Genomic DNA, 17,554 nt, shown 5'->3' with positions numbered 1-17,554 from the left:
ACCGCATCACACAACTTGGTTCTCCATCCTGTGGCCTACATTCTTTGTAGAGATAAATCTTCTGAGAGACTAAGCTAAGCTGATTTTCTTTATGAATTCCAGATCTCAAGACACATAAGGCAGACATTTTTCAGAAGGGTAGTACTTCATCTGTAAAATTTGACCGTAGCTGAAATCAGAGAGATGTGGCTCAGAGAAAAGGTGGTGTTTTGTAAATCATATAATCTCCTCTCATCTCTCACACATTTTGTGGGGATTTTCAAGTAAAACAATTCTGATTTTTGCCCCAAGAGTTGCAGTATAGCCACAGAAAATAGTCATAAATTAACTGTTTGAATATCTGATGGAATCGCTGCTGCAGAGGAATCTGACAGAATTAGCCTCGCAATCACACATTCCTTGTATTTGCAATGACAGCTCTTTAAAAAGAGGAATGTATTTTCTGTGTATGCACACACTGATTTGGCTGGAATCTGATCTCACCTGAACTAGCCTACATCTAGAGTAACAGCACTGATTGTGCAACTGTTACTCTAGGTTTATACAAATATAACTGAGACCAGAATCTATCCTGAAATCTCAGAACTGCAGTATTGCCATAAACAGAGCGTATTGTTTACTAGAAGTTTGTTTGTTTGTTTGTTTGGAGGGAAGGAGGGTGAGAGAACGATAGAATGAGAATAATACAAAGGGAACCCTGGAAAGTTTCTCCATTTCAGGGATGTCCACAGAATTTCCGGAAAATGTACAATAGTTTTAAAGAAAGGATATAGAGACTAATTTGGCAGGCTTTATTCCTGGCTGTCTTACTGAAAGTGCATGGGGGTTGCTGGGGGATGCCTACGTACTTGGTCGCAGGCAGATGCAAGCTTGCTGTTCTTCAGCTCCTGACCAGAAGCCAATTGTCCATTAGTGATGCTTGTGCTAGAAATATTAAGCCCTGCCAAGTATTTTTATTATCTGGAATTGGGTATAAGAATGAGCAGTCTGTGGTGACAGAGGATTGGGTTTTAATGTTTTAGCAATAATTTTTTTTAAAAAAGGCCTTAAATACTCTGTTGCTTGGGAGTGTGTGGGAGAACTACCCAAACAACAACAAAAAAACATAAATATGTGTAGCTAACTTCAACCCTTAAAACCAAACCATGTTATACCTGAAGTTGTATACATATGAACTCTTCCATATCAGTGGTCCTAGAAGGCATTTATTTTTATGTCCTGTTTGTTATATTCACTAAAGCCTTCTGACTATAAACAAAACATAAATGTTTGTTACTATAAACAAAAACGTTTGTGCCATTTAATGTGCTATTTTAAATACCTCCTGTATATAAAATAATCGTCTCAAAATGTTTCACTTGGCTTACTTATCATTCCTTCTCTTGTTTCCATATGTGGTTCTCTTATGCAGGTTTTCCTCTTGTCATGGAATCAGATCAGTTAGAGACGAAATCATTATTAAGCAGTTCATTTTTAATCCATATGCCCCACAGTTTCAGACTCACTCCTTTGAGAATATATTTTACTTTAGCAAGTTAGGTTTTGATTGTAGTTACATGTGGTTAGCTTTAATAAATGAAGTATTTTCTAGTGAGTAATTTACTTTTAGAAATGCTCCAAAGAACAAACCTTTCCCAAGAATGTATCAAAAGGTGACTGAAATCATAAAAGGGAGAAAAAATAAAATTGTCAGGATAGTTTCACAATGTTTTCTGTTGATTATACAAAAACATGGAATTTTGATTATTTTCATTTCAATCTGCAATATGTTCAAAGCTTGGGTGTAACATTAATGTAACATGAAATCCATTTTTCCTATTGTGTCGTATTATATAGTTTCAAAAATACTTTGAAATTATCACAATAAAATTTTAAATCAAAATAAATGATAATAACTATTCAAATTCATGCAAAGTGCTTGCAGACAACACAACAATGGTTCCTTTTGTAAACTGGTGTAATGAGCGAATTAGCGTGACAAAACAAGTCAAGTGACAAGTGACAAGATAGTCGAGCTCAGACCTGAACAACATCCATTCTGCGTGCCTTTTCTGGCCTTGCAGCCTTTTTTTTTTATACATTTCTTCCTCTTATACCATGGTAGCTTTTTCCTAGACTACTTGTTTTGTTCCTGCCATTCCTTATCCCATTCCCCTTCTATATTCTGCCTCCTTCTCCATGCCCGTTTCCCTCCCCTTCCCTCCTGCCTGGTCGGGTCGGTGTCAGGAGCGGGAAGGGCGCTGTCCTGCCCTGGGCCAACCCTGCAGTCAGGGCCGCGGGAGCCGTGGGCTGCCGGCCCCTCGCAGGGGCACCTCCACTCCTGCCTTCAGCCCTGGCAGGGCAGTGAGTTGGGGCTGGCTCTGGCATGTTGCCTTATTATGCAAGGATTTGGGCTCAAGGAAATAAAATGAGAGCGAGTGGCTTTAATGAAAATTGTTTTGGCATGATATAGCTCAAAAGCCCTTGCGCTAGCTCTCCTTTGCCCGTGGTTATTTTTATGTTGGTATCTAAAACAGGCACATTCAAGTCAATTAGCAAGCCTAAGTCACAACTGACTTTGGGAGGAATAACTTATCCACTTGAGACTCTTTAGATATGTGACTAATAAGAAGTTGTCAGCTTACATTAATTTTTACACGTCTCAGCTACATCAGAGATCTAAAGGCAAAATCTAGTGTTCAGGAAGATGACGTGGAGTTGAGGACTCCATGGGGACTCAATCAATGCATACATTACATTGATTGCAAATAGTTTTTCATTGTGGCAGACTACCGATGAGATTTTTCTCCTTGTGTAACTCTTTCAGAATAATGTGTAGGAGAAAAGATAATAGAATGGAAATTGCATCTGCAAAATACAAGAGGTAGTTGTAATATTTTGTGAAATGCTGTTCAGTGAACTGAAACATCTCTCACAAGATGAGTTCTCTGGCTGAAGGATGCATCCAATGTACACAAACGTAGGTTACTTTCAGCCACAGGAACATGGATTATTTATGAAAGGCTGCAGTCTAATCTCAGTTACACCTGTGTGAACTGAAATAAATTATTTGACTTTACTGATGTGAATGGGTTCTGATTCTGGCACCATATTTAGACTATAACCTGAGGAAATTGTTGCCCTTTTCTGCAACAGTGTCATATTTTCAAGAGAAATTCACAAAAAGTATTTTTTAAGTAATTTTTTTTTCCTCTATAAAATGGACAGAAAATCAACAAATTATTCGGAGCCAGAACTTCCAGCCATCTGCCTGATACCAGGAAGCAGCTCTTCCAGGTCTCTGTTTTTGCATCTGGATTAGGAATGCATGCAGCACGGCTATGTGCTTGCAGGGGGCTGGCAGAAAATGCTGAGGCTGGGTCCCATGCTTGAATCAGGTGCACCGTGATGGAATGAGCTGAGGGTATACACAGATTTTCAAACCCGGTGGCCCATGGCCAACTACTTACACAACCCGCTCCGTGCCCTCCACCACCACAGGTCCTGGGCTTGTGACAGTCCTTAATTAGTATTTATAACTATGGCACCTCTGTAAATCAGTACATTAACAATCTCCATGTTTTATCAGTGGGAAAGCAAGGGATAGATAAATTTAACTTACTTTGAAGTCACACAGATAATCTCAAGATAAAGGCTAGTCACAAGAGAAAGGCTCATTCCTTGCTTAAAATGGAGCTGCAATTTTGATATAGGACAATAGAGGACCCTAAACCTAAATAGAGTCAACTTAATTGGCACTTTAGTGCTCTCCAAAGTTCACTTCTTCATTTACCATCCTCCTATATAGCTTTCCGCAAAGGGCCCTCCAAGTGTCACAAATGCAAGGTGTTCTTAATGTAATGGATGGAAAACATCATGTTATATAAAAAGACATTTTTCAGCTGAATGGTGATAACTGTGCATCTATTTTTTTATTCTCTCAGGTATATAAAATAAATTGTTTAGACAACCAGTCTCATACTTCTGATGACTAAATGTGCCCTGAATAGTTCAGTGTAACTGAACATAAATAATGTGGGAAGCACCAAAATTCTCATTCAGGGCTCACACTTGGAGTAAAAGTTGAGAAATATGTTACCAGAGTTGCAGAACTCCATCTCATTGTTGCTTTGCTCTCAGAATTTTAGAAGGTTACTAACTGCTCTATGGGCTCTAATTCTGCTCTCACTCTAGTTTATGGTCGTTTCACTCTGCTGAATAGTTTCTTCTGAAGTAACCGTAGGAGAGAACAATCAAGCCTTAAATCTGTAAGAGGCTGATATACATCTTGTACTCTTTAAAAGTTTCCAGTTTAAAATGAAATGTTGCGATTAGCTCATAAAAAGAGCTCATTATTTTAATAATAAACAAAAGCCACAGACACTGATTTTTCCAGATGTGTTTCATATCACAAGTTCAGACTCTTTGTTAAACGATAACCAGTAAAACATACTTATGATAGGTCTGAGAGTAATGCTTATATATGCTACTTATCAAGGTGAGACATTTTAGTGTCTTGCATTGAGACTGTGATCATAGTAATAGGTCTCTGTTTCTATTGTAGTTCTCCATTACTCTGCACTGTATACAGAAGTATATGAGATAGTTGTTTGTCCTAAAGAGACTGGACCAAAAAAAAAAAAAAAAAGATGAGAAAAAAAAAGTATAAAAAGATAACTGTAGTGAGGCAGTTCTGCCTTGCTCATCCAACAGACTGACTTTTAGTGGAAGTGCTATTGGAAATATGAAAGGAGTGCCTAACATTTGGGGGTGAAGTACTTTAATACCTGAAAAAATACCTCTCGGTTAAACTTCTATATAGTAGACAGTCAAATGAGGTATATTATACACAATAAAGGCAACTCTGTGGTCATACTGTCTTTGAGACCTTATTACAACCATATAAACTTAATGGAGGAAGAAAGGAATGTACTGTTCCATTTTTTGGGTGCACCGTATGGTGACAGACCCTCCTTCTGAGCAGTGAAATGAACCTCTTTCATTTTCAGAAGTCTAGCACAGATTGTACATTTTCCTGCTGCTGAGTAATACTTAATCATACCAGCAATCACACTGACAGCTCTTCTCACTCATAGTAGGTTTCTATCACTACAAGCAAACTTAAGACTTACTGGAGGTCCCAAGAGTATTGAAAAGTTTCCCATCTCTACACCCCAAGACCTAGTGAAAATTGCATGCACTCATAGAAACTATGACAGAGAATAAGATTCATCTGGAATCATCAACATCCACAGCTAAGGCAGTATCTTGGTCCAGTGATCTGGAAATATTTGAAAAGCAAATCCAAATGAAACTTTCTTTGTGGAGCTGCCTTACAAGTAATGGCATGGCCCAAGATTTTCCCAACATGCTAGTGTTCAGCATGACACTTGTCTTCAGTACAGAATTCCTCCTTTTTTTCTGAAAACAGCTGCCAGTTGCATTTTCTTTTATGACAGAATGAGCACAGTTTGTCCACCCACCAGATTTTTTGTTATCCTGTGTATGACATCTGTTTCAGAGATACTATGGGGATAGGGTAAATTTCTGAATTACTATGTGTATGAACTTAAGGAGCAAAACCAAAACAGATCTCTGGGGTAAAAAGGTTTCTTATTTTCTGCTAAATTTTCTGTGAAGAACAGTCACACAAAAACCATTTCATTTTCAGGTCACGTTTATTCAAAATAATTTTTACTTAATCCTAAACAGTCTTCAGTAAACTGCATGCAGGACGTGAAAAGTGCAGCATAAGTCACAGGGCAAGGGTAAGGGAACCCAAACTAATATTGCCTACATAAAGCTGTAGGGCTGGAAAAGATCTTACAGCTCCTCTAGTCCAACCTCCTACACTGAAGAAAGATCAAAGATGCCTATATCATTCCCAGAAGATGTGTGTCTAACTTGTTTTTAAAAAATATTCCAGTAAAAGAAAGATGCAACAGCATCAGTCAATAGTTTATTCTGCTGTGTTACTGTCCCGGTGGTTGGAAAGCTGTCCCTATAATTCAGCCTAGGCCAGTTAACTTGTCAGAGGGAAGTAGGGCCAATACAATTTGTCTTGTCAAATCTGTCAGCTGTTTTTATCATCTTAGGATCCTCCAGGTGCTTGTAAATTGGTTATATAACCACTTGCTCCAGAATCTTTCCAGGAACTGAAGTTACAGTGGATAATCCATAATTCCTGTTTGCTTTTCAAAAAGTAGGTATCGTATTTGCCTTTCTTGCATTACCTGGGACCTTCCCATTCTCTGGGAGTTTGCAAAGTTAATAGTGAATATTTCAGAGATTTCTTCCTACTCCTTTATGCATGCAAGGTTTAAGGTCATCAGTCCCTGATGGCTTGAATTATGCTTAGCTTATCCAGATATTTTTTAACTTAATTTCTCCTTATTCTGGCTATACTCCTATTCTCACATTAAATTTAACATGGTTAAGTTTCTGATCAGAAATTAATCTTTTCAGTGAAGGCAGTGAAAGCTCCAGTGCTCTGTGCACTGTCTGTTAAGTCATGAACTTTGCCCCTCTATTGCTCTTTATGTATTTATTATATCTTGTGTGTCTTTTGTTGCCTTAATGTTCCATAGTAATGTTAACACCTTAGCCTTTTTAACTTTATCCATACATTTTTGTGGGATTCCTTTTAAACTCATACCTAATTACATTCCTTATTTCTACTTTTTGTATGACTCTTTTTGATTTTAGGTCCTTAAAAAGGTCCTCCTGCAGTTGTAATGCACTTTGCTCCCTGTTTTTTACCTTGTCTCCACTGAGCTTATTTCTGTGCATTTGATGTAGCTCCTATCAGCAATTCCTACCTTTCCCTTAGATTATCTACTTGAGAGACTCTGCCTGACAGTTCCCCAAGTTTACTGAAGCCTGTTTTCTTTTTAACTAGCCCATTATCTAATCTTTTGATACTCTCTCTTTTTTTCTTTTCCTAAAATGTAAGTATTTTTGAATCTTCTCCAAGATTCTCTCCCAGCCTACCCTACGTCCTTATGAATTTTAGGACATGTATGCATTGTCTTCAAATACAAGGCAACAGCTTTTCACATTTTTATCTTGTGCGTCCTTCCTGAAGAAGTTACCATTTCTTCTTCCTCTTTCAGAGGTTGCGGTTAAGACTTCATACTGTTTATGTATGAAGACTTTTTTCTGTTTATGTCCATTCTCTTGGTATTGGGTATAGACATCTCAGATGTTTGCAGACTATTCTGCTATTTTCTTTCATCTCTCCAATTCAAGTTTCCCTTCCCCCTCTTCCCCCCCTCTTCTCCCTCCAGCCTTACTACTGAGTCAAACTTATTTTTACTTACTTTTAGGCTTTTCTTATTGTCCCTTCTTCTCAAATTTAGTTCGAAGCTCTTCTAGCTTTAGCAACCTCACTGATATTTGTGATGATTGGTTAGTGGGTGACTATATTGAAAGGCTTTGTTGTTCATGTTCTTAAACTGGAAACAATGATAGAAAACTGCAGCCACTTTGTGTTTTGGCTGCCAAAATTAATATTGCTCACAGACATGGTATATTTATGTATATTGTTCATGTAAAGATTACTGCCAGTCTCAGAGGATTTCTGAAATATTCCAGACACCTGGCTTTGAAAGTCAAGTACAGTTTTAAACTTTGGCCTAGATCCAGCATGTACTCCATATTGCTAGAGCTTCCAGAAACAGTTCCAGACTATTCAGCTTTGCAAGGATGTCTTGGGGGTAAAAAGACCGCTTTGGACCTCCCAGGTCCTCTTTGGACCTTTTGCTGAGAGCACATCTCAGCTTCAGCCTAGCCATGCTCACAGGATACAGACAAGAGAAAATAAAGGAAAAAGAGGTGGCACAGGGGCAGAGCAAGCCTGTTTTACATTCACATGTTCCTGTAGAAACTAAATAAAAACAAGACACAAAATAATGCTTCCAGATTCTGTTAACCACAGAAGGAAATACAGTTGGCAGAAAGTAAAGCCTGAACTTGAGTCCTGTCAGTGGATTATTGTCAGTAATATGCCAGTGCTACCCCACAGAGCAGTTAGTGGTGACAACTCTTTCTCAACAACGAGGGGCTTAGAAAACTTGCTGCCAAAATCAGCATTTTTGGCAGCCCAGAAATTCCAGCTGGCGTTGAATCTTCAGAGATTAGCTAGGGTTCGTTTTTGGCTACCACAGCACTGAACTGGATTCCATGGGTTGGCTTTGCACATCTGTTTTTGGATAGCCATTTAGCCATGGATGCTACAGAAAAGTGCATGCAGTCACTGAGAGTGTGGCTTTTGAGAGGAATCAGAAAGTCGGACTTAAATGGTCTGTTATGGGAGCTTTTCCAAAGGCTAATTTAAATTCAATGACATTAGTCTCCCTAGTTTCCCTGTGTAGTCAAAGGTGTAAGAAAGACTTTTTGAAGCTCTAAACTGTCTTCTGGTGAAAACTATTTCTCTTCTTTAACTATAGAAGGAAGCTAAGCAGATGGCAGCAGGCTGAAGTTAGAACCTGGGAGTACTTGTGTGAAAATGTTATGGTCACAGCAAGGAGATTTTCTCCAATATCTTACATTTGAAAACACAGTTCTTGTATATTGGTAACTGCCTCCCTGTGAAAGCTTTTTCTCCTTGAAGTACAGTGCACACTTACTGCACTGAAGAAATGTATTCAATAAGCATCCATAATGGGGAAAGAGCCTAATATAATATGAGCTACTATTATGCTTCCTGTCCCAAGAAATCAAAACACTTTGTAGTGGTTGATGAATCAAGCTCCACAACATTGCTTGGAGTCAGATATTAAACTAGGCATTACCAAAATGCCATCACACAGTATTTCTGGTTATAGATGGAGTCATAAATTCTGGCTTACAGCTTCCTGCACATACATAAAGTTTCTTTTTCAAGTCTTGTACAAGTCTGGTCAAACTCCTCTGACAGCACTGGGAAAGAGAAATGTTCCTTATCAGAAAGATAAGGTCTGTCCTACTTTGCTTTATATCAGAGTACTGGAATACCTGAAATTTGTGGCATTAATCAGTTCTGGTGACAGCTGCAGTTGGTCCATCTGGGCGCAGTTAACAGACTGAAGTATTGTGTTTCCTCTGACTTTGATAAGAATGCTCATTCCAATGCCAGGAAATTTTGGAGAACCTTAGAAAGTCATCTTTATCTTTTTATATTTCGTCTCTAGAGATGTACATTAATTTCTCCCTTTTATTGTATCAGTCCTCCTCCCACCACAACGATGCAATGTTAATTGACTAAGCTGACAGCAGCACACATATTGTGTTGCAATGTCACACCCTTTAGTGAATGCATCTTTAAAGAAAAAAAAAGTTACATTATGCCTTTAGGGCACAATTAAATTAGTTACTTGATTTTCTGTAAGAAAGAAAATAAAATCTTAAATACTCCTACTTCAATGACAAGATTTTTCATCTCTCCTGAAAATTATTTATTTTTTCAAGCAAGGGTTTGGAGATAGTCAGAGATCTACTCAGAAGCACAAAAACTTAAAGGATCACCCAGATCACGAGTCCTCTACTGTTACTTACAAATCACTCCAATTTATCACTGCCTCTCAGTGAAATCATGGATTAATACTACCATGATTTTCCTACTATGAACAAAGTAGCCTGAGCTCACCCATAATGACAATTAAAGATAAGAAACAAAGTACTCCTTTTCTGCCAGTGATAAAGTCTTCTCATTTCTAGGATAAGTGATCTGCGTCTGCATTATTGAGACAACAAATAATCTTTCTCCTCAGGAGAAAGTCACTCAGACAGTATTAAGATTTAATATATTTTTGAAAGTCTGAGTCCCAACCAATGACCAGGTGCTGCTTTTGTTTTCTGTTTTGTCATCTGACCCCTATATGCTATTTTTTCACCTTTAACACATGGTTAATAACTTTCCTCTGGCAAAAAGTTTCCTCTGCAACATTTCTATTTTTAATGAACTGTATGGTGAATGCAGGGAGTAGCCTGTGCTCTGTAAATTGAGCTCACCACTTCTGGGTGACAAAGACACAGTACCACTTCTGAGCCTCAATAATAAAAAAAGGCACATTCACAAAAATTTCATCATAATGAAATCTATCCTGCATAGTAAAGCAGAGGACATATCTGTACTGATAATAAAAACTTATGTAGTCTGTGATTCTTGTGTAACTGTAGAACACCAATTCCGCAAGAGTTATGCCTTCCTGTGCAAAGCCTATACAAGAGCTACAGAAAATATTCCAATAATTCTGTGTTATTTGTATAGGTCTGATTTGATACTACTGTATATGAGAGGGAGGGAGAGATTTGCTTATACTTTTGAAGTATATGAAAATATCATAGGAGTAACAGGGTAGATTCATAACTGTGCATGATGATGATGAGCATTTTAGAACTTCCTTCTATTGAATCTCTCTATTATGAATCAATTAGAAAACATCATGAACGTGCCAAATAAACAGCATGTTGATCCTTCTGACTTGCTTCCCAGAGGTTTCTCTCCACTGAGTACACAAGGAGCGGGGTCTGACAGTCTTGCAGAGCAGGCAGCACGAAATCTTGTCACTCTCTTGCACTTACGTGCCATGACAGGCACATGATTGGGTTAGGGATTCATCACAAGGAGTCTGAATACAGTATAGAGCACTTTGCAATGGTAATTTTACAGATGGAGCACTGACGAGAATTCATTTTTTCTAATACAAAATGGTAATGCCAACTGCCAAAATGCTAACCCCATAATAAAATTCTTGCAGAATAAATTACAAAAATATAGCCTCTGCATAGCTGTAACATTTCTTAAACCAGACACGGACTCCACCTAGAATCAAATTTTATGACAGACCTTGTGGATGTGGAGTAAAGTATTGTTATTCAGAAAAAAGCGTTTGCCTAGGTTAAGGCAAGAAGCTTGTTTTCACAACTGATAGGAAGTAGGTGTTGTTGAAAGCAGACTGTCGCTGGATTAAGTATGAATTAATAGGTGGGACTATTAAAAGACAAAAACATAAAAGCTTTAAAGGACAAAAATGACAGGTTTTAGAAAATGCAGTCATTTCTGACATTTTACTGTTTTTTTTTTCTGTAACAGGAAGGAAATTTTAAGAAAATTATATATCACATGATGTAGCAACAATGATAGCAGCATGTCTAAATATATTTTTAAAATGTGAAATGATATACAACACAAAATAGTCAACAAATCAGCTTATCTCTACAGAACATACAGATCATAGATAGCTTTCACTGCAACACAATCATTTTGCTTAAATTGTAATGCAGTGATTATCTGTGCTTGAAAATAAACAGGGGAGGAGAGGCAAATGCATTGAAAAATAGATCAACTATCTCTCTAGTACATGGACAAAAAGATAAGGAGGGGAGATGAATTGAAAGGAAATTTCTCTTCCCCGGGATACACAAATTGCAATTGTAATTACAAACAGCATTCACTTGCTTTCATAAATGTTAGCTTAAAAAAATAGGGTCTGAAAGGATTTCAAGCAACAGCTCAAATACATTCATTTCTGCTTTAAGAAACACCATCAGAGAAGCAGTTAGGAATACACTCTGTCCCTTTGCAAAACACCTCCTTCAGCAGGATCTGGTCTTGACTGATGTATCTGAGCATGTTAGTAGCAGTAGTTACACCATCATTATAATAACATTGTTCCCTCCATGGCTTAAATCAGAAAGAATGTTAGTTCTGGCACTGAAACGGAGGACAAAGCTAGCTTTGTTTCCCTTCCAACAAGGTTTAGGCAACAACAGACTGCCTGGGAAAAGGCTCAACATTTCATTTGTGCTAAATACTCAGTTAAAAAACTATAACAAAAGCATTGGTTTTCAGTGATTCTGGTGCCAGTGAAAAAGAGCAAAGGGGATGAAAGTCAGAATAGTCTGGTCTGAGGCTCTATCTAGTGCTATAAAATCCTTTGCTCCAAGTGCAAAAGGCTAATTGAGCTGCTCCAGGCAACAGTGGTGCTTATCTGAGTTAATTTATTTTGTGGTATGTTCTTGCCAACAGCACCTCAGCTATGAGAGATAAAGTGCTAGAAATCTTTTTGCTTCTGTGAAAGGACATTTTGACTTATGCAAAGGGCAGTGTTTACCCTTGTCAAGGCTCAGTGGTAGGGGCGCACATCAGTGGCATCAAACATGCATGAAGACTTGTGAAAAAGGTCTCTAAGGTCTTTTTGGTATCGGTGAGCATTTTGGTTTTAGTGTCTATTGCCTACTAACCCTCGAGGAGCAAAGCTGGTGCTGTAGCATATTAAGCAGCTCTTCAACAAGCACATTCATGTCCTTCCCCACTGCTTTTCCTCTCTTCTATCATCCCTATCTCAGATACATGTTACAGTAGCTTACTAATGGTTGCACATGGTTCAAAAGTTCAAATAAATGCACTGAACTCAAAAGACTGTCTGTGGTAGGGCTAAATGAGGGTTTCAACTGAGTGTGTTGATCAAGCTAATCTGATTGAAGAAAGCATCTTCCAACTCGTCTAGAAGAGGTCTGTATGATGCAATTTGGCTGTAGCTTGCCAGGGAAATACTTACAGAAGTTCCTGGACTGTCATCAGAAAAAATTTATAGGGACTGGACAGCCTCTCTGTGTACCAGAGCTGCTTTATGTTAACAGAGTTGTTTCACATTAGTGACGGTTTTTAAAGCAATGTAGTTAAGCTGATGCAAAAAGTTGTGTGAATAGTCTTACTCCTTTAAAAAAAGGCTTAAGAAGATTAAATAAGCCATTTTAAGTTAGTCAAAGCAGATAGAAAAATTTAAGTGAAATTAAAATAATCAGTACATGTCTATGCCTGGTTAATCTCATGTTTTAGCAAAGAAAACACTTCAATTGGCGCTTAACTTTTACTGGTATCTTTGTCTTATCAAACTGATTGCATCTTTCTTGATCCTTCTCTTCTCCCCTCCCCTACCAAATGTAGACTTCATTAGGAGAAACAAATAAGAAGATACTTTTTCCAGCTAATTAAGTTACTCTACAGAGGGAAGGAAAATATATTTGTATAAGGAAAAAAATGCACCTAACTGAGAATATAAACCAGTAATTCACAAAAAAAAAAAAGCTTTTCTCCACTGTATCTGTTCAGTTAATATTAAAATTAGAGCTATATATTAAGTAAGGCAGAGAATTATGGTCACAAAAAGGTGACCTCTTCAGCAACTTTGGGATACCTCTACATTTTCAAAAATAAATAATGATATTCTTACCCTTTGCTTTTGTACTGATTGCTTTCATATCTGCATAAGTGACAGAATTCTGTTAAGAGCCAGGTCCTCCAAAATCTATAGAGTCCATATTTAGGTAAATGTATAAAGCGTTTGATTTGTTGACTTTTAACCGTGCACCCAATGAAGGCAAAAGCTCAGGTATTATCCCTTTTTAAAGTACCAACTGAACCTTGATCAAAATTATTGTTTTCTCTTATTCCCCTCATCATGAACTTTTTATTCTTATCCACATCTGAGACATATTGGACTAATAGCAAAATATGAACATAAAAGAAACACAGAGAATTTTACTTTAACATGCACTCTCTTTCTCTATATTTATAAAACTTCAAGAATTGTTTACCAGAAAGAGCAAAAAGAAAATAAAATCTAATTTACTCAATCTGTAAACAAAATGTATACGCTGTCTTCTTAAAACTGCTATTTACTAATGCCAGTTCTCATTATTTACAACCCACTTGGAAGAAGTAGCTGTTTTGATTTATCAGTTAAAATGATCCCTTCCAGCAAGTTTACAGAATGTCTAGAAACTGTCTCCAGAAAGTTGGTCTTTACACAGAGAACTCTTTAGGAACAGACTGGAAATGATCCCTGCATCTCTCCCAGCCAAATGGTAAAGAAACAGCCATCAGAACCACCCTGACTTCACTATGGAGAGTGAAAGTGTGTTTGGAGGGATGGCCAGTTGTTCTGGTCTGCAGAGGACTGTCACTTTGGCAGTACTTTACACAGTACTGCAATAGCACACTTTGGTTTTACTTCCCATAAAGGTGGGATTACTGTCACTCAGTTCAGAGAGATGGGAGGTTATTAAGAATATGCCATAGTTAAGGTACATAAGCACCCTGAAGGAGATTGATTCACTCTGATTAAAAAATATATATATATACTTGTGCTGTCCCAGATGAAAGTTTGTAGTTCTAAACACGGCTTTGATCAGAAGGACAAGAGCTGTAATAAACTACTGTCCTCTCACCCTATCATTAGCAGTCCTCAGAAATCTGTCTTTTCTGAGAGGAAATGCTAAGGAGATAGATACATTATTAACCCAGAGCACTATTTGTCCAGTAAGCTGGAGGGAGACCACTGGACTAAAAGGACATGGAACGGGTTGTCATAACCAACCCCAGATTAAGGGCCGATATCAGGAAAGCACTTTGGTACCCTCTGCTTTCAGCTTTGTTGGTAGCTGTTTAACATATTTGAGGGGCAATCAGTCATCATTACTGAGATGGTCACATTTGGATGCTTAACCTCACTGAGCTCAGGAGGACACAAGCAGTCTTCCCTTTCACTTGCCACTGTATAATATACAGGTATAATGTAGCTGTGAAGTTGCTACACTCAGGGCAGGCCCGAGTGGCTTCATGCTGACCACACAACTGGTTCCAACACACTCCGCAATAGTTATACCTTGTAGGCATGTGCAATGATGGAGACACACAGAGGCAAGGACATGATCTCCAAGAGCCATCTGCTGCTATCCTTGCTTTTGATCTGCAAATCAGCTGGACCTGATGCAACAGGTCCTTAAGTAAGAGAAAAGCTGCTCACTACAGTTCAAGTTGTGGAGGACCTACGCTCAAAGGTGAAAGAAAACAGAGTGCTATTCAGCTATAGCTCACAGCCCCATCCTATGACCTTGCGTGGCACAGTCTCAGGCATGGGAAAGAAGATAAGGAAGAGTAACACCCATTTGTGGTTATCTGAACTGCACAGGGAATATCTCATTCTGGATATGTTGCAGAGGCAATGACCCCACACATGACCAGAGACTTCTTGCCAGTGGATTGGTACCTCTGCCTTACTGCAAACTCCGTTTAAGAGCGTGGCTGGATTGGAGCCAGAGCACTCGACACCTTGCAAAACTGAACTCATGAATTAAAAGCATCATTCAGCTCTCTGCTGCTTATTGTAAACAGTAATGTAAAAATCAGGACAGAGGCTAATGGGGACAACAAGGCTTGAATCCAGTAGGATGAGCCTGCCAGTTAAAGCTCTTAGAGAGGGCAGACCTTACTGGACCTGCGGTGTGCAGCCCCCAGCCTGCACCCTTTTGGGTCCATGAGATTCTCCTCTGTGCTGCATGGCTATGGAGCAGACCAACACCTCCAACTCCCAGCTCAGAAGACTCAGGAAGTCTTATTTTGCTGTGGGAAAAGAGGAACAGTAAGTGCTGGCTTTCCACAGCTTTCCAAGAAGAGGATTGGGATTGTAGATTTGTGGTACCATTGCTTTATGATAAATATTATGCAAAGACTGAAAATTTTTATTAAAACTGCATCTACTGAACTCAGAGATTGTGATGCATGCAGAGAAAAAGCAGCAAACAAGCCAAAGCTCCTTCAGAAGATCCAGTTTTACCACCTTGTTCATAATCACAGTAAATACCTGCTGTTTAGAACTACATTCAGCTTGTCTAGTCATCTAGCTGCATAATCCTGATCACACAAATCCTTATGCTCCTGCAACAGGATAGCAGCCCTGTGGAAGGAAGGGTGTAGGATCTACCCTTTTTTATTTAAGACAACCGCACTGTTTTAAAATGCATCCAGTTAATTCAGTATGCTGTTTCACTGCATTGAGTTATAAACAGGCAACGGAGTGTACCTGCTCAGATGTAGTTGTTAAGGAGATGGGTATGTCTGGCTCTCAGCCACAGTAACAACAGTTTGTTTTCTTTTGCAGTCCAATTTGGATTCAATTGTCAGCACTCTTGTAAACACTGAAATCCAGGTCAATTAAAGTTATGTATGACAACCAACCATAATATTTGCCCAGTGCTGTAGCCAATAAGTACAACTTTCCCCAGGAATATTCATTTAATCAGTCACAGCTCCAGTGCCATATATCTGCTTCTCAGTTTCCCATTCTGTCTTACCACTGTGTCAGTCCTTTGTTGAAGAGTTACTAAAACCCCCCACCAAAAAATGGGATACAATCATACATATGGCACAGCAGCTGTTCATACAGTTTATTTAAATCTTTTAAATTAAAAATCTTCAAGAAGGAGACAATGTCTTAAAGGTCAGGCCTTTCCCTCATTGACAGAAGACCCAGCTATATCACCAATTTTAGCAAAGACAACAATTTTTTTCCATCAGACTTTATAGGTAAAGTTATTGATTTTGTTTTATTGAACGCATGCAGATAAAAAAGACAGACAGCTTTATGAAAAGGACACTAACCTGCTTGATAGCAGCAGCTGTTTTTAAATTTATGCAGTTAAACATACAAATAAAAGACCCAAATGCCTGATGATCTTTCTCTCCTAAATCCTTATTGTCCTACGCTTACAAAAAGGATTTGTCTTCCATTTCCCTGCATATCTGAATCAAAATCTCCTGTTTTCTAATTCTGCATACTTTGTGCACATTGCAGCAACACTGTTTCCTGATATATTCTGTTTTCTAGATGGCTTGCTTCCAAATAATTAGCTACATCGGGATTTCTCCATAGCAAATCAATTGTTGATAGCTTTGGCTCAGCCAAATATAAGCTTTAGCATCATGACATGCCTCTCAAAAGAAATCACAAAAACAGCAAGTGACTATTACAGTAAGCCTTTCAAAAATAAATTACATTCCCTTATATCATGTGGCCCTTTGACTCTGGTTTTATCTTTTACCCTTTCAACATATTCTCCAAAGAGAGAATGAAGAAAAATATACTCCAATTAATCTTCAATAAGCTGTAATTCCTAATAAGACTCTTCTGAAGTTGGTACTATTCAATCTGAGAAAGGTTGGCAAAGTCCGGTCCAGGTACAATGTAAGTAAAATTAAAAAAAATGGAAATAGTGATTATAACAATAGGTTCCTTATACTAATGCAACACTCCAAGCAGGCCAGCCAGTCCGGGCCAATCCTACTGGCGTCACTAACTTTACGACGATTTTGGCAAGGAAGGAAGCAGTAAGTAGAAAACAAGTGCCAAATCCAGAGAAAAGCTGAGCTTTCTGAGTTCACAGTGGGGAGGGTGTTCTACATTTTTCAGGAATTGGTCCAAATGCTATATCTCCTCTTTTAATAAAAATCTTTAGAAAGTAAATTTCATGAGACTTCTGGAAATATGTGCCATTAAAAGGATCAAATGAAGTATTTCACTTACTTTGTAAAGTTATATCTGAAGAGAAACAAACCTTCCCCTAAGATTAAACAGGAAGGCCTGGTGGCAATGGGAAGTTTATTCACTATTTTGGAGCATGCAATTCCAAGTGTACAGTGACCAACTGAAATTACAACCGACCTCAAGCAATGAAGCTATTGCAGCTTAATGAGCTAGTGCTAGTTAGCCAGGTCCTCATGACTGATGGCATTAATTCCTAGACCAATACA

The sequence above is a fragment of the Apteryx rowi genome, unplaced genomic scaffold (assembly GCF_003343035.1).
Source record: "Apteryx rowi isolate R43461 unplaced genomic scaffold, aptRow1 scaffold_604, whole genome shotgun sequence".
Classification (NCBI taxonomy): domain Eukaryota; kingdom Metazoa; phylum Chordata; class Aves; order Apterygiformes; family Apterygidae; genus Apteryx; species Apteryx rowi.
Note: the sequence above shows the minus strand (reverse complement) of the source record.